This window comes from Ambystoma mexicanum, chromosome 3q, assembly GCF_040938575.1.
Source record: "Ambystoma mexicanum isolate Mex_15411 chromosome 3q, UKY_AmexF1_1, whole genome shotgun sequence".
NCBI classification, from domain to species: domain Eukaryota; kingdom Metazoa; phylum Chordata; class Amphibia; order Caudata; family Ambystomatidae; genus Ambystoma; species Ambystoma mexicanum.
Window position 1 is genome coordinate 1,087,194,613 of NC_090926.1, and position 18,386 is coordinate 1,087,212,998.

The 18,386-nt window shown below is 46.2% G+C and overlaps 1 long non-coding RNA gene across 1 annotated transcript in view; it reads right to left on the bottom strand.

Annotated features, from left to right (window-relative positions):
- Window positions 1-976: 976 nt before the first annotated feature.
- Window positions 977-18,386, bottom strand: part of LOC138447627 (uncharacterized) — a 355,678-nt gene continuing 338,268 nt past the window's right edge. Inside the window, exon 3 of the long non-coding RNA XR_011259912.1 lies at window positions 977-3,798. This is a non-coding gene — a long non-coding RNA (uncharacterized lncRNA). The remainder of the gene's footprint in view (window positions 3,799-18,386) is intronic.

An 18,386-nucleotide genomic window follows, 5' to 3' on the forward strand; every position in this document is an offset into this window, starting at 1 on the left:
TGAGCCGAAGATCCAGTTCTATCACATCCATAGTATGCAAATGTGCCCAAACATTAACAGAATGGATAATAGTAACTGAGCAATCCTGAGAAGATATCACACAGATGAACTACTATAGACCTAATCTGATATGGGATTACTTCACTATTGTGGTGTAAAACAAGTAATCCTACTTAGGGATTCAATACATAAATCATTACTGAAAGAACATATTGAATTCCTGCCTAAAACCAGTGATGCTGGAAGAAAGGTAAGCAATGTTCCCTTTAATTATTTTTGGCTGTGTGCGCCAAAGAATGTTTGTGTACGGGCAGTTTTTTAGTCCTGTGCGCAACTGAGTGACGCGATGGCGGTCGTCGCCGGCACGCCGGGCCGCCACAACAAGTGTTTAGTGATCCACTGTGCAAGTGTGGAATGAGAATTTGAGGCACATCAAGCTCTGACATTTGGGTGTTCTATTCTCCTCCTAAAACTGAAACTAATCTGAAATTGTGTCTTTTTAAATCTCAAAACATTAGCAAGATCTTTTGTTTTATGATGGATTGGTACAAGAAGGGAGTCTGGTTCTTCTGCTGGAACACATATTCTGCCTCACAAATTAATATAAGCAGTAGCACAACAGTAGCTCCTGCATTCTCATTTCACTAAACCTATGGAATATAGAGGAAATTCTTTCTATTGGTTGAATGAAATAAGCAATACATGAACATGATTAATGACTAAAGAGAGGGGGTATGGATGGATGGTTAAATAAATTCAAGTAAATCATGTAATGTCAGATTGTACCAGAAGTCAAACAGACAGCATCAGAAAGTCTGCCAAGAAATGGGTAAAAACGGTATCATAAGAGAGGGGGCACTTGGTCACTTGTATAACCAAAGCAGAGGTCCAGCAAGAGGAAACACTGTAACAAGCTTAGTATTTTATTTTTACTGCTTTATTCAACATGAACAATAAATATAATTATGTTGGAAGTGGAACATGACTTGGGAGTGGGGGACTGGAAGGTAGCAAATTTCAAAAACAATTATTTTACAGTCAATTAAGAAAATAAATAAAACATATGTAAATAATACAGAAAAAAAACATATTTCTCATCAGATAGGAAAGCAACAGGACAGACAGAACCGCCAGTTTTGCCAAATATTGTTACTTGAAGCTGATGTTAATATTACCGACCAAGAACAAATACAAATACACACATTTTTATTTAAATGAAGGGATGTGTGAATGCCATGCATACCAATTGCCGTTGGTTAAAGTTGAACCGGCATCAACAGGTTTACATTGAAAGCATCAAGCAGCTCAAAAAGTCAGTATGTGAGAAGTCAGGCCAAACAAAGTGTCAGCATTGATGGGAAGAAGTTAACTCAACAGTGGTTATTTTATCACACTTCAGTGGTGCTGCCACTCGCCGTGGCCGTGCCCGTGGCACTACTAAACCTTGAGTCATTGGGGCTCTCAGACTCCCCTTGATTCACATGCTTCTGTTGTATGTCTTTGTCGCTCTCCCAGTGCTGATACACATCATCAAGATTTACTTCATTATATAGTAGATAAACCTTTGTTTGCATTGGCATGTCAAGGTCACTTTTTTCTAGTCGATTCCTTGATTTGGTCTTAATGCTGTTCGTGAGACTGAACCCTCGCTCACACTATTCACTTGAGGCTTGAAATGTGGTGCATATGTCCATGAGCTGTACCACTACGTGGTATTTTGAAGTGTGAAATTCACCATATCTTGAAAACATTTTAAAGAACCACACTTGTTCTTCTTTGCTACCACATACTTCAAGACAATGGAATCCACCACAGGCATGCCAGGGTCTGATTCTAAACAGTCTTAGAAATCTAAAATGTCTGTATTTTTCAACAAGATGCTTAACATTTTGTATTCCAAACTCAAAACTGCATTGCTGAGTGGCTAGTGAATCAAAATAAAAACTGGCCCAGTCCTTCAGTTCATTTTCTGGAAATCTTTTCTCCATATGCTCACACACCAAGCCAATGAAACTCAGAATAGATGCGGGACTGATGTCCTTCTCATTGTCAGAGTATGTTCTGTTCAGATCCCTAACTGTGCTGCCCCAGAAAACTTCCTGACCAAGGTACTGTCCCCTCATCTGGTTAATCTTGCCTCGTGCAAACTGCATGGCTTCAATTGGTATAAGACTGCTTTTTTTGGAAAAACTTGGACAAGTCTGCTAGATTGCGAAGAATATCATTTAACACTGTCAAAGAAATGTGATAAGTGGGGTCAGACAGTTTCTTGAAACAGTATTTCGCTATTGCAGCATTTACCTCCTTCATTTCCTGATCAAAGTATTTTAGCAAGACCTCATAATTGTCTATTAATGCATTCAATGCAAAATGTCTTGATAATCACCTCACTTCATTGAGGGGTCAACATGACAAAGAATAACATTCAATGGTCCTCATTACAATGTTGCCGGCCCAGAAACAATGGTGTCGGTAAGCGTACCACACTGTTGTTTCTGGACCGGCAAAGTACAATTCTGCGGGGACCCACCCTCAGACATTCACGGAAGCACCGCCACTGCCTGCACCGCCGGTGCTTCTGTGGTCCCCATTCCCATTGAGTCCTATGGAACTCAATGGGAATGGGATGAACAATTACCAGCCCCTCATTTACCGGATCGCCAGGGTTGTAATGCCCCAGTGTTTCCGGCAAGTCAGGTGGCGGTAAATCATTGCATGTCCGGTGCCACCTGCTGGTTGTACTGGCAGTTACCGCCGGACCCGTAATGAGGGCCAATGACTGATCCCATTTCTTCAAATTTTGATTTTAACAAAGGAGATTTGCAAAACACAGAATAAACTGTTTTTAACAAGGTTTCTAATTCCCTAATCATTGGCATATTCTTCCAAGCATCCCCAATGCCCAATTCTTCACGGTGAGCTGGAAACTGTTGCTCAATTAAATGTGGAATACATTAAGTCTTGTAGCAAAACCGTTGTTTTTGCCAAGAATAACGGATGCACCATTGCATTTGAACATCACCATTTTCTGCAGATTAAGACCATTGGCAGAGTAAAATTCAGAGATCTGATCTTAAATTAAATAACTAACTGACTGAAATGTTTGTGCTTTCATCAACAATGCATGTGTGAAATGGAGCATTGTGAGCTTCTGCCATGAATTCTGATCTGATTACACTGCAGACACATACTTTTCACTTCTCCAGCTATCTTGTATTTTGGCGTAGTGTGCTATGTTAGTGTGGATTTCTTGCAGAGATAGCACAGAGGTGTTTAATTTTACTGCTAGTAATACATTGTGTAGTAGAACTTTGACCTCTCCAGGCTTGGACCGTTGTCGCTCAGCCATGGCCAACCTATTAACTCTCTCTGTAGAGGTTTGTGCCAGCATACTGCACAATCCAAACCCAAGTTTCTCTGCTGAATTCCTGCGCCTGAGAGCCTGTACAGCAGAGACATGGACTTTTCCAACTAAATGGCATTTCATGTAGTCCAATTCCCACCCATCCGCCCATTTCTTTCCTGTTGAAACTTCACGAGTAACTTTAGCTTCCGCACATACTCTGTAAATCAGGCCCAAATCACCACTGCACTGAAAAATAAAATCTCTCTAAATTGCACATGTACCTTATCTTGTGATTTCTGGCACTCTGTTACAACTATTTCCTTTAACCAATCTTCTCTGAAAGCAGCACTACATTTCTTCTTAGGTCGTGTTGTAGCAGCAGTGGCAGTGGCACTCCCTTCCTTTGATGAAGAAGACTTAGATCTTCTGAAGTTAAACTATTTGTCCATAATCTGGGTAAAAAAGAAATAGCTATTATTTGTATGCAAATAAAGTGCTGTGCTGCTCAGCTGTCTATGTGCAGGTGTAGAACTTGCATTCAGGCCAAAGGCAGATAGATGTCTTTTATAACTGTCTGTTGCAACTTGAAATGTTCACCCAGTCCAGAAGAACGCAAGACTAAAAGTAGCAAAATAGTTTTCTAACATGAGCTACAGAAATCATGCTGACTAAATGAACAGCCTACATCTCAGTTGGAGTTGACTGACTGGCCATAAGTAGTTGCACTAGGCATGCACGGTGGTATGTGTTCCAAGGCTGGCTAGAACTGTGTATACTAACTTGGTATACCATTCTATTAAAAACAAAGTAGCATATAGTGCCGCTGGCCACCTAGCGCCGCCACCTATCCTTTGTGCACATAGAATTGCACAGCAGAGCATATAATGTCTGCTCTCCAGCGGAAAGAAATGAAAATCAGCAATGTGAAATCTCCCATCATGGATGGACACGGACAGCATGTGGCAACTAGCAACAATTGGAAAGATACCAGCAGCATACTCAATGCATCTATGAAGATAAACCCGCCTCTACTAACACGCTTCGATGCAACAAAGGGGTACTGTTAGTGTTAACAATAGCTTTTGTGCAGCATAAAAGCTCACAAGCATATGTCCAAAATCCCAAGTAACTCAGGTGGTGCATGTTTGCTGAAAGGGCCTTACAGTGTGCAAAAATATAATATAATAATGACATTGGAAACATTGGAAAAAATGGTAAGTTAATAGCAATGGACGGGTTGGCTGAGCATCTCTGTTAATAAAACGCAGTTATAGATTTCTGCAAATGTTATGCTATGTGGCATTTGCACAGCTCCTGCTGACATTAGTATGGCCTTAATACGCTAAAGGTTTGCTGTGTTTAGTTTTTGTAATGCTGTTAGATTACATAACCACCCTGACCATGTGTGGGCCCAAGCAGAGGGAGTTGGCACTAGACAGACACATTCAGTCACTCACTCAAAACTGCAACCCCAGCTCCCTGCAATACTGATAGGACAACCATGATGACGGCAGTCCTCCAGACCAGCAGTGTTCAACAACCCTAGTTGCAACAAGTTGAAACGGACATAACTGAAATTAATATAATGCAGCCACAGAACTAGCACAAAAACTCTATCACATCACACATGCATTACTCACTCAGGATCAGGAGTGATTCCCTCCATCTCAAGCAAGCAGGACAGACAAGATATTAGACATCCTCCAACTTTAACAGCACAGGGAAATGATGGAAGCAAAAAGAAGTGATTAATAAGACATGAATGGACAACCACATGGTGTTGAAGATATGCTGGCATAACCAACTGAAGACGTCTCTTCCCTAACCAGCCAGAAGGAGAAGTTAATAGACACACACTGAGGACGGTCCTGGCCATCAAGTGTAGCAAATTGCTAGTATGATCCAGGGAAGCAAGAAAACAGTACACTAAGAAGGTGTCGAACAAAAGTCAAGGGAGGATAGCTCAGGGGCAGTGCCTTGGAAGCAAGATGAAGCGGAGCAACACAGGTTTGATCCCCGGTTCGCACTTAGAAACCTCTGGGTATTAAGCGTGTTATAAATAATAATAAATAATGCAGGGGTTCAATGTATTCTGTGACAGTGGATAGAATGGCAGAGATCTGTATATGTGGCGGAGGCAAGGATACTGTATATGGGGAAGAGTGACAAAATGACTTCTGGACGGCAGGGGTTCAGGGATAAGCCGCTAAACTGCCTGCTCAGGCCCACACTACTAAACCAGCAGTGATCCTATTTCCCAGGGGATTATAATCCATGGGTTTTGGGCACGCAAGCGGAACACTTGGAGGGCTGCCAGAATGACAGAGTCAATGCCCCTCAGGGGAGCTGCGGCTCATACATGCAAAAGGTGTCCGGTCAAAGGATCGAATGCAAAAGGATGGAATGCAATAGGGTCGAGTCAATAGGACCTAAAACAAAAGGGTCACATTTTTTTTTTAAATGTATATTTTTTTGGGTTTCCACATAGGAAAAAAAAGTGATTTTTACAGCAAAAACCTGGGTTTTGGGGGGGTTTGACCCCTTTGATTTAGGTCCTTTTGATTCGACCCTATTGTATTTAGATCCTTTTGATTTGATCCTTTGACCTACAACCCATGCAAAAGCATAGTGGGTGCGTGCTCTTAGGCCTTGTTGGATTTTCTCTTCTTTAGGTGGTGTCTGGAATTCAGCAATGCTGGAACACGACACAGATGGGCCCATGCAGACGATAAGAGCAGGCCCGTGCATCCAATGACCATGCTTTGTTTCAAAGTGCTGCATGCGCACTGAAATGCAGGTGGGGCTCTTGTTTTTCTTTTGCACAACTAGGTGCAAGATCAGGGAAGATAGCGTGCAATGCCCAGTTGCCTACCCCCTCACTGATGGTGGCAGAACTGGATACGTAGTTTAACACCAATCGACTAAAGCTGATCTTTTTGGGATATGCACACCTAATCAGTTCCTATTCGCTTCTTAAAAGAGATGCGTAGTTCAAACCTTTAAAATAAATCAGTCTTTGTCAGCCCAAGGCTATGGTATCAGTGCTCAAATGCCCTAATTCTCCAATATGAACACTCTTGCCCACCACCATTTTCAAAATTACCAAGCACAGTGAGCATCTACCATTATCCCAATAAGGAGCCCCATTTTCACAAATGAGGACTTTTCCAAACTACTTATTTTCAGCACTCGTGTTTTACTGTCGCCAAGAAGACTCACCATTGCCAATCAATCGCCATTACTTTCTTCAAGATGCCTCCCTTCATTGTTACCAAACTCCTTTCACGAACAAGTGCAATTAATGTACCCGCAGATAACACTGTGAGCAGGCCAATTCACCTCAGTAGCTAGATGACCACTATTACCATATCATTTGTACTAAAATGCTCATTTTGGTAGAGCCTTAAAACCTGGACAGAGATAGCAAGCAACGCATCCCACAATGACATCCTGCCGCATCAACACGTGCCCGACAGGATTGCCAATGCCATATAAACCATAAGGACAACAGCTATATATGCTGCACCGCCCCTCCCCAACCAGGCCATATGGGGTGACTTCCACGGCATCCCGGACCTGGATACAGCCTGAGCTCCTGCGATTCCAACCCTCCACCTGCCCACCCCCACCCTTCAAACGGGCCCTGTGGGGTTAATACACGGCATTCCGCCCGTCCCTTGTGCAACCCCATCCTTCATTTGTGACTGAGGACAGCAGCGTAGTGTAAAGCAAGGTGAGGGAAAAGGAAGGGTACAAATAGTACACTTCTTGGGGTGCTTCTTATTCTCAAGTGAATGCCAGAGCAGCAGATAATGTGTGCGCAGTACTCACCTCACTTGTCCCAGGCAAAGTGTTATGTAACGACGGGCCTGTCCGTGCCACCGGCAGTGCTCACGGCCCAGTAGCGTATGGGCCTGAAAAAAAGTCTGGAACACAACAAGACCACAGCCACCACACCAGAGAGCTCCAACCAAGGTATCACGCCTTAAGCACGAGGTGAGACTGGTGTTGGGTGGGGGAGGGGGGAGCAACCGTGTTTGATTGGCTGTAGAAGCGCTGCATGTACAGCCAAGCGCTGCTACAGCCAATCATATTAGAATCCTGGTGTGAGTGACTGTGCAGAGGTCCATGTCCGCGTTTAATTGGCAGTAGCAGCGCCGCACGTGCAGCCAAGCGCTGCTACAGCCAATCATGTTAAAAGCATGGTGTGAGTGGCTGTGTAGAGGTCCATGTCCACGACGTCCCGATTAGATGAAGTATGCCCATTATAAATTAATGATGATGAAGGGAGGGCAGGGCAGGAAAATTAACGTGTGCATTAACGTGTGCGGTAAAGAAACCAATATGCGTGACTTCAGACTCAAAGGTGCGCGGCAGCACAGCCCCGCAGCTTATAGGGAACATCGAAGGGAAGATAGGATATGTTTCATGATTTTAGGTATAAAGGACCTTATTTTACTGGAGGATGCAAATAGGCGGCGGGGAACTGTTACATGTACGTGTAGACATTCAGGTAGGCGGCTCCCCGCAGCCACATTTTGGTCATTTGCATGGTGGAGTGCAAATGTGCTGGGCAAAAGGCGCATACTCGTGTATGCCGCCTTTTGCCCTGTTCATTTGCACTCCGCATTGAGTAAATGCTGCCTGCCAGGCTCGAGTGTACAATGGATCCCTAAGGTGTCCGCCTGCTATATGCTGGGACATAAATCCGGCTGGCTCCATAGGGATCCCCGGTGTTGGGGGCTGTCCCGGTCCACCGGGCAGCCCCATATTCGTGTCGGGTTGCACCCGACACGACACACTTCAGTGCGGCGATCACGCCGCATACTCATGGGTGGGGGTTCCGCCCACCCCGCTCCAGATCACCGGAGCGCCTCACACAGCCGGCTGGCCACCGGCTTACCGCGGCCCCGGCTCTGGGGGCACCCAGGCCGGGGTCGCCTCCCCAACCCGCCTCACATGGTTGGGGGACTCACATGGACGGCGTTGCCCGGCAGGGGCACCGTCCGGACGGCGTTGCCCGGCAGGGGCACCGTCCTCCAGCTGGGCCCCGACCGTGGGCCCAGCACACGTGGCGAGGCACCCCCCAGGCACCAACACAACACACCACGCGGAGTCAGGTTCACTCGTGACTGCCGAGCCGGAAGCGGCTCGGACCTTTTATTAGGTTGGTCACATGGGTAACCATGTGACCACACAACGCCATGGAATGTACCATGGCCCCTCACAGGGGTGCCATGCAACACTCCTCCTTTTTCATATCGACAAAACAAAAACCCCAAAATCCCCATCTAGCCACAACTACTACTATTTGAGCCACTCTACTACTTTGCACACCCTTTATTAACCTGGGTGAGTGGCTCTCATATCACTAAACGGCACCAGTGAGGGCTACTGGCACCATATAAAGCACTCGGAGCCTACAGGTGCGCACCACACGACATTGCCCACTAACTGGACCATTTTAAGCAAGTCCATGTCTGCCGGCTCACAGTCTTCCGGGGAATGTCACTTATGATGTCCATCTTCAGTCTGGAGTCGCCGGAAACCAGCTCGCACCCTCACCAGAGTTCACTTAGGACAGTTACTACCCCATCACACAATACACCGGCAAAGCCGCACCTAGGGAGGCCCAGGGGCCACATCGGCTAAGTCCACTTGTGCGGAGAGGAGATCGTGGCAGGGTGGCAGAAAAACCCTGTTCCTCCTTGCCGGGGCCTGGGGGCCTGCATCCTCGTTTCCCCTTTTCTTTGCACGGCAGGCCCATGCTCTTGAAGGGCACTGCCGCATGCTTCCCTCCAGTTGGGGGCAGACAGCTCACCTCACGGTGCTGCGACGCCGCAGGATCACCCCACACGGGGCGGGCAGCTTCCTTGCGAGCCCAGCTGGTGTTGGGCCCGCTGCCTTATTTTTTTTTCGGCGGCGATGTTTGCCGCGGCCTGCGGGTGGGGGGGGGCAGGCAGCTCTCCGCCCGCTCCTCGGGGCGAGCACTCTATTGTGCTTGCGAGCCCAGCTGGTGCTGGGCCCGCCTCCTTTGTTTCCTTTGCAGGCCCGTTCGATTCGGGCCTGCACTATTCCTTTTTTTTTTTTCCATTTTTTTTTTTGTGTTGCGGGCCCAGCTGATGATGGGCCCGCCTTCCGTTGGGGCCCGCGTCAGCTGTTGGGCGGCCCCTCGTTTCCCTCCTCTTCCTCCGGGTGGGGAAACGGCTCCTTCTTACCTTGCGGGCCCAGTTGGAGCTGGGTCCGCATCGCTGATCTTCCTGCGGCACAGTTGGCTGCAGGGGATGCTTCCTCTGCGGGCCCCGTTGGAGTTGGGCCCGCATCCTTATTTCGGCGATGCTCGCCGTTTCCCCTCGTCGCGGGTGGGGGAGGGGCAGCGCCTCCTCACCGCGGCGATGTTAGCCGCTCCTCGTCGCGGCCGACGCCGCAGAAACATCTCTTCCCCACGGGGATAGGGGGAAAGGACGTCTCCGCTCCTCCACATCGCGGGCCCAGATGGAGATGGGCCCGCACCATATCTTCTCCGGGGCACGCGGGGCCCCTCTCCTCGTCGCCATTGTTGGGGGCTGTCCCGGTCCACCGGGCAGCCCCATATTCGTGTCGGGTTGCACCCGACACGACACACTTCAGTGCGGCGATCACGCCGCATACTCATGGGTGGGGGTTCCGCCCACCCCGCTCCAGATCACCGGAGCGCCTCACACAGCCGGCTGGCCACCGGCTTACCGCGGCCCCGGCTCTGGGGGCACCCAGGCCGGGGTCGCCTCCCCAACCCGCCTCACATGGTTGGGGGACTCACATGGACGGCGTTGCCCGGCAGGGGCACCGTCCGGACGGCGTTGCCCGGCAGGGGCACCGTCCTCCAGCTGGGCCCCGACCGTGGGCCCAGCACACATGGCGAGGCACCCCCCAGGCACCAACACAACACACCACGCGGAGTCAGGTTCACTCATGACTGCCGAGCCGGAAGCGGCTCGGACCTTTTATTAGGTTGGTCACATGGGTAACCATGTGACCACACAACGCCATGGAATGTACCATGGCCCCTCACAGGGGTGCCATGCAACACCCGGTATGCACCAAGCTTTCACGCATGTTTGTTATGATAACCCTCAACCAAAAAGGAGCCCCAGGCTCTTTCCATGTCATTCTTTGTCAGACCTCTCATTCAGTCCCATCATGCTCCTTCTGTCTGTTGCTTTCTTCCTTACATCCTTCACGCTGTCTTGCCACCGTTTGTTTTATCTTTGCTCCCTTCCTGCCAATTCTCACGTCCTTGATTCTTTTCCGTCTTTTCCTTTCTCCCTTTACTTGCTCTTTTCCCCACTCTTCCGCTCTTCTTGATATGGAGAGCCCACGCTTCTTCCTCCCTTGCTCTCCTGCCTTCGTGTCTTCTAGCTGCCCTCCTTTGCTTCCTGTACTCTACTCAGTTTGGCTTCCCTCCCCATATCATACGTTTTTTATCTCCATTTTCTGTTCACTCCTACATACCTCATCCCGTCTGCTTTTCTCTGCTGCCAGCTGTACTTCCTTCTTCCTTTCCATCTTTATAGTCTTCCATCATTCCTTGTTTCTATTCATCTCTCCCAATCCTCTTCTATCCTTCTCTCTCTTTCTCCATTCTATCTCTATCTGTCCATCCATTCTTCCCCCATTCCTACCCACTACCCCCACTCAGGATCCACACCAACACCACTCCAGCTTTTTCCTAAAAGTGTAGCTTCCCAGTTTTTCAAAATGTATTTATCTCTTTATTTGTACAATTTACACAAAAACTAATAAGCAGTTCATAAAAGCAAATGAACAAATAACCAAAACAAAGTAACAACATGCAGAATACAATATACTTATATACAGATAAAGAACTAGTACAAATTCAGAAAGTAATCCCAAATCTTAGCATGTAATGACAATTTCCCTTGTCTCTTGTAAATCATTCTTTCCATGTTTGCAAACCTGATCATCCCTTCAATCCCAGTTGAAAGAGATAAAAGCACAGGTCTGTTTTGCCCAGATGTCACCAGACGGTTTTTTTCCAGTGATGAGGCAGTCATTGGTCAAAGCACCATGACTATATGGGGTACACATGTTGCTGTTGATTAGCAGCCATGGGCAGCAGTACAGAGGGTTGACCCCCCACACGTGCAGCAGATACAGGGCTATGATTCACTGTAGTGTTTATGACTGTTTTATTGGGCTTGCGCATTGCTGCTTGAATTATTACACTAAAAAGTGCAACAGTCCAAAATAAGGGAATGCCCAATCAATGTTCCGATAAATATATATATATATATACTTTAATTAAACACACCATATACTATAACAAGACCAAAACAAACTAACAAAAACCCACCCCTGTGGAAAGAACACAGATTATGCTGCATGAAGTTGATGCCAGCGCACTGGCTAATGTAGCTGGGGTGAAAGGCAAATAAATCACAACAATGGCACCAAAAGGATATGCCTTTGTTGAGAAAAGGAGCACATGGGTGGCTTAGCAGTGTACCTTGTTTTTGGTGGTTTCATGGTGTGAAACCAAGCGTCTTTACACTGGGCGGATGCAATGAATCGCAGTGATCCACACTGGGAGCAGGTATCGAGTCAGGTTTGAGATGAACTTCATTGCAGTTCGATGAAGTTAATGAGGCCACCAGGGTCGGTTCGATGGTCATTGAGATGTGATGCTTCATAGGCTACCGCAGTGACAAGCTTCTAGTTTGCTCATCTGGAGCAGTTGCAAAAGTGGTTTGGAGCAGTGTCAACGTCAGCACCTTGGGTCCTGGCGTGTTCAAATGTGGTCGAAGATGGTACAATGGTGGGCTGACGCTATAGAATGCAAAACAGCTGCTTTGCTTCTTCTGCTGCTGGGAGTACCAGTCCAGAGGCATAAGGACAAGACTTGTCCTTTGGACCTTCTCTCTCAACCCAGGAACGGTAAGCTAGCAGCTTCAGGAGTCGTTCACCTCCAGCGAGGAGCCTGGGTACCAGTGCAGCTAGTAGAGGGACAGGTCTTGCTCCCAAAGCAGGTTACCCCCAATGTGCCCTGGGGATGGGTATGGAGCACAGCTTGACTATGCTTTGGAGCACCTACCTTCGCCTCACAACTGGAGGACTATGGATAGGAGTGTCCTTCTATGGATCTATGCCATCACTGCAACTTTTTTACTGCGAAGCAGAAAATAGCCAATTTTCTTTTTGAAATGTTTGCACTTTTTGGGAAATAAATGCAGAGGGAGACCCCCCTGCACCTTTCCCCCAACACACCCCATTCCTAATGAATACCCTTACCCCACAACCCCTCTATATTTACAAAAAAGTGTAAACCTCGATGTTTTAAATCTGATGTTTTCTTCTTCACAGAAAAAGCATGCAATGTTTTGGAGTGGTACCCCTTCCCAACAGGCTTCGAAGAAATTCTTCTTAAGTTCTGAATTTTCAAAATTAAGAGCCCTTCCTTATAAGGATAAGGCAAAAGGCCACCCAGCATTGGACAAAAGCAAGCCTGTTTTAAAAGGTGTACTCTCTGCTAGGGTAACAAGTGGTTTTGGCCTTCTGGCAACATACCCAACGTGCTTTGCTGTGCAGGAAGTGGAGGAGACAAGAAGGAAAGAGAAGCCAATGGAAACCCAAGATGGAGGAATCCTTCCCCTGTATTTCCCTGGCTACCTAAACCCTCCCCATTTTCAAGCCTGCTGCTTTAACAGTTAAAGTTATCCAACAACCTGGTGTGAGGATAGTCCTTTCGCTTTGCAACCCAGCCCCCACAAATCCCCTGCTGGGCAGTCCATGAGGTGGATAGAAGTGTTAACCAGCCTCACAAAGCATCAACAAGAGGCACATTCTTCCTGCTTATTGTCCTTCTGGATGTTGAGAGATGGCATGACTTTTAGTAGTTATGTGAGCTAGTAGCCCCCATAGCAAACCTAGATGTGGCTTAAATTTCCAGATTATCCGATAGTTTAACCTCATTATTATGGTTTTGGATCAAAGGTGCAACATCCTTCTGCAGTGACTTTGTTTCACTGAAGCTGTCAAACAGGACATTTTTCTGAAATACGGGTCTGCTTAGCAGACCACACTTTCTGAGACAGACCACACTTTCTGAGATATGTGTTTCTGTGTGTGTGTGTAATAGTGAGAGGCGTGGTATGCCCTGTTGATGGTTGCACTTGCATGCATTATCTCTATTTGTTGGCTTTTTGGACATATGTGCATGTTGTATGTGAAGGTCTGATCTGTATTCATGGTTATTGCCATATAAATCTGCTTGTTTGGCATGTGCACGCAAGCTGCTCTTGCATGTGTTATCTGAAGAAAGCCTGATTCATGGAATTATTTGCGTGAAAAACACAGATTTGCGTGCCTTTCAGCCCTAAAATCCCTGTTTGAAGCATGAGGATTTTCGGGCAGAAAGGCGCGCAAATCTGCTTTTTTCTCGCAAATAATTCCATGAATCAGGCACCTATTTGGTTGCCATAAGTGTGATGTCTTTTCACATCTCCAAATGTCTGTGTTTATTCAGTTCTTTTGCAAATGCTCGAAATATATATACAGTTTAAAAATATGTAAAAGTGAAACATTCTAAATTTCGTTCTATGGTTTTTGATTTTATTTCTGCACACAACAGTTTGACATACGCCCTAGATGTATAATATAAATCATCAACGTTGGAGGGAAGACTTGCTTAATATGAAGGTTGCAGACAGAGGTGACTCGTAGAGGCAGCTTCATTGTAGGACTGTTTATTCATGCAGACTCAGGCCCTCGCTGGCACAGCGTTGGCAGTTGGGAGCTTTACAGGGGAGTACAGACACAGGTCACCCATGTGGTTGCACCTCTCCTTCAGACCTGGCCCATCAAACTGCTGCTCGTTGAACCTGACCGCAGGGGACATAGCTAGGATTCCTGTGCCCTTCAGTCTGGCTGGAAGATGCTCCATGCAACAACCATCTTCGGGTATCTTCCCCACGGTACGACGTCATACGACGTCATTTCATTGCCGGATGTTTTTTCGCTGGGTTTTTTACCGCAGATTCTTTTTAAAAAAAAATCATCAGATTTTTTGGCGAGTTTAAAGAAATTATATAAATTGTGTGTGGGTGTACGGGGATATAAAATAAATTAAAGGGGATGCAGGGTTTGGGGGGGTAAACCTCCCAAAAATAAAAACAATTGAAAAAAAAATCTGCGGTAAAAAAACCCACGAAAAAACATCCTGCGATGAAATGACATGGAACCCTTCCCCACTATCGTCTTATATGCTCATAACTAGGATTCCATACGCCATCCTGCGCCCCCCAGTCAGACTGGAAGATGCCCCATGCAACAACCATCTTCAGGTATCTTCCCCACTATCGTCTTATGCTCGTAGCTGGATTCCATACGCCATCATGTGCCCCTCAGTCAGGCAGGAAGATGCTCCATGCAGCAACCATCTTCAGGTATCTTACCCACTATCATCTTATGCTCACAGCTAGGATTCCATACGCTGTCCTGTGCCCAAGAGTTAGCCTGGAAGTTGCTCCATGCAACAACAATCTTAAGGTATCTTCCCCACTATCATTTTATGCTCACAGCTAGGATTCCATACCCTGTTCTGTGCCCCTCAGTCAGGCTGGAACATCCATCATCAGGGTATCTTCCCCACTATTGTCTTATGCTCACAGCTAGGATTCCATATGCCGTCCTGTGCCCCTCAGTGAGGCTGGAAGATGCTCCATGCAACAACCATCTTCAGGTATCTTCTGCACTATCATTTTATGCTCAAAGCTAGGATTACATACGCCATCCTGCGCCCCTCAGTCAGGCTGGAAGATGCTCCATGCAACAACCATCTTCAGGTATATTCCCCACTATCGTCTTATGCTCACAGCTAGGAATCCATACGCGGTCCTGTGCCCCTCAGTTAGGCTGGAAGATGCTCCATGCAACAACCATCCTCAGGTATCTTCCACACTATCGTCTTATGCTCACAGCTAGGATTCCATACGACGCCCTGTGCCCCTCAGTCAGGCTGGAAGATGCTCCATGCAACAACCATCCTCAGGTATATTCCCCACTATCGTCTTATGCTCACAGCTAGGAATCCATACGCCGTCCTGTGCCCCTCAGTCAGGCTGGAAGATGATCCATGCAACAACTCTTGGGTTTTATGTTTTACTAATCCTTCTTAAGCAGGATTGTGTTACACTCACCTGGTATCCACGGGGCGCCACCCAGCCCTGGTTGGATGATTTGCACTCTCGAACCCTCTCCCGGTCCCTTGGTAAGGCCTCTGGTTAAAGATGGATCTGCAATATAGGAGCGCTGGATTCAATACCAGATTGTCTTTATGTTTTCCCACCTCCCTTGGCCTCAACTCCTTCCTACCCCCTGGGCCTTTTCCTCACCTTAATATTGTAAAAGGTGGATTCTCCATCCTTCTCCTTGTGGTAGGGGCGCGTAGATGTGGGGGCGAGCAGCGACCAAGTTACTTCACTGGTGCAAGTCTCCCTGTGGGAATCCAGGCCTGCTGCGACTCTGTAGGTTTGCTTCTTTACAGTCTTTATATGCAGTTCTTATGTTCCTCTTAGTTCGAATAATAATGTCTTGCTTCTTTCCTTTTAGATATGGAAAGGTATTTTGGTGTTGTCATGCAGTTTGAAGATGAGCATGGGCCGGTAGGCGAAAGCGCAGTGTTTGCGCAATGCTGTCCAGTGAGTAATGCACGATGCGCGGCACTGTTTCGCCTTTTATATTGCTGACCTGTGTCTTTTCTCTCCTTGCAGGTTGCGATGTTCCTCGCTGAACGCCATAATGTTCCAGCAATGATACTGACCAGGAGATGACTACCCAGTTAAGAATTGTGTGGCTTTCTTCATTTGGGAGGAAACGTGAGTAAACGCTTACTAATGCTGTCTTTCTTTCTCCTCTTTCCAGGTTATGGTATTCCAGGATGCATGCGGTGCCGGATGATGGAGTTCGTACCTTCATGTGAGTGGAACTGAAGTCAGCGATGGATTGAAGACAGGATACTGTTCCAGGTAAGTTTCGTAGTGTTCTTTCTTTCTCTGCAGGTCCTTGGTTTCAGGTAAACTGGCATCAAAGAACTGGACACGGTGAGCGTTACGCTGCCCACAGCAGAATAACGCAAAGCATGTTTTGCTGTTTGGGTGCGGTTTAAATAGTCTCAGGTAAAGTAGTCCAGGTAAAATAGTCCCAGGCCTGCCACACCCAAAGTAGTCCAGGTAAATTAGTCCCAGGCCTGCCACACCCAAAAGACTAGACCGCATAGCTCAGTTTCTTGTAACTAAGCTATGTGTGTGCCTCCATGTTGGCTGAACCCCCCCAAGTTAAATAGTCCCAAGTAAATAGTCCCATTCTAGTGTTGGTCTTCATGATGGTTATGAGCCTGGCGCCAAAGCACTGACTCCAAGAGAGTCTTGGATGAGGTTTTAAGGCCTTTGACCTAGCCCTAACTGGAAGGCTGACTTACCAGTGAGGGCCAGGGGCAAGCATCATAACAGATTGTTTTAAAAAATGTCTAACTCCAGGTCCAGGTTTAACAACAAATGTTTTTTAGTGAAATCTTGTAGCTCTGCTACAAAGCCATTACAGGTGTTGGAATTCATCCCTTTTCCTATAAGTTGCAGCACAGCGTTGGAGCTGCGATTTGATTAACATAGTTTTGCATATAGTAAAAATCTTCTGGTAGCCCATAACGAATATAAAGATGGTAATCTGTTTTCAAGTCTTAGTGCTTCGACTGGGACAGCCTTGGGGATGTTAATGATAGAACGTAATAGCTTAGCCCCCAGTTTCCATAACCAATTTACCTGCAATGATGATATGATTTCCAATGCATATAATATTGATGGGATAATACTCAATTTGTAGATCTCAACAAAGCCTCCGATGTTGTGCCCTCCCCGGTGTTCGATAACATTCTTAATGACAAGCCATCTGTTCCATATTTTCTCATATTTCTTATCTCATGATAAGAAGAGGATGATCGAATTTTGACTAAATACAAATATACAAAATCCTGTACACCTTTTTCCACGTACCATTTAAATCTTTCAGTAGCCACGCGGCTTTCATCAAGGCTCATCATTCTGTTTTTCTTTTTTATTAAATGACCAAGTCATTCTCCTTTGCATATCCCATCAGCACGTTCATTGAACACTGTAGACCGATACAAGTCTGATGGAATAAGTTAATATCGTCAGCGTAAGACATGCTGACGATCTTTGTACCATTTATTGCTGGTGGAAAATTACGCGCTAAGCGCAAAAAATGTTCCAGGTCTGCTGTATATGCATTATAAAGAATGGGGCCCAATACACACCCCTGCTTCAGGCCCTGATTCATTTTTGAATATTTAGAATGGATTCCATCGGAGCTGAGGCATATAGAATTTGAGGTGTTAGAGTATAAATATTGTATGAAGTATAGTAGTATAAGGCCAATTCCCAATTTTTTCAATTTCGCCCCAAAGCTTAAGTCTAGATACCAGATCAGAGGTCTTGGTGAAGTCTACTTAGCAACAGAACGAATCACATTGCCTACCAGCACCACCAGTAGATTGAAGGAAACGTAGTGTGGTAATGTTGGTTATGGTATTGAAGGTATTCCTGAATCCGGTTTGGACACGTTTTCAAGTAATATATTAGCATAGAGCTTTTGGCTAGAGTCCATCATCACTAAAATGCGATCATTTGATGGCTCCAGTCTATTGCCTTTTTTGAAAATGGCTACCAATATGGATTTCTGCCAACTTTATGGTCTACTGCCAGTCTGGGTGATGTGAGAAAAAATGACTTTCAATATCTTTGCACATAATGCTTTCCACTTACAAATCAATCTCATTAATTTATCCTCTTCAAAGTGTAAATTAGTTAGGGTCTGTGGCGTTCTTGTAATAGCCACCAAAGCTCTATATTTCATAAGCAGTGGCTCAGAGGTACTTGTAGATGGAATATACTATTGATCCTTAATATACAAAAACCAAGCCTCTTGAGATGTAGGATTTAATTCATGTGGAAAAAAGATTTATAAAAGT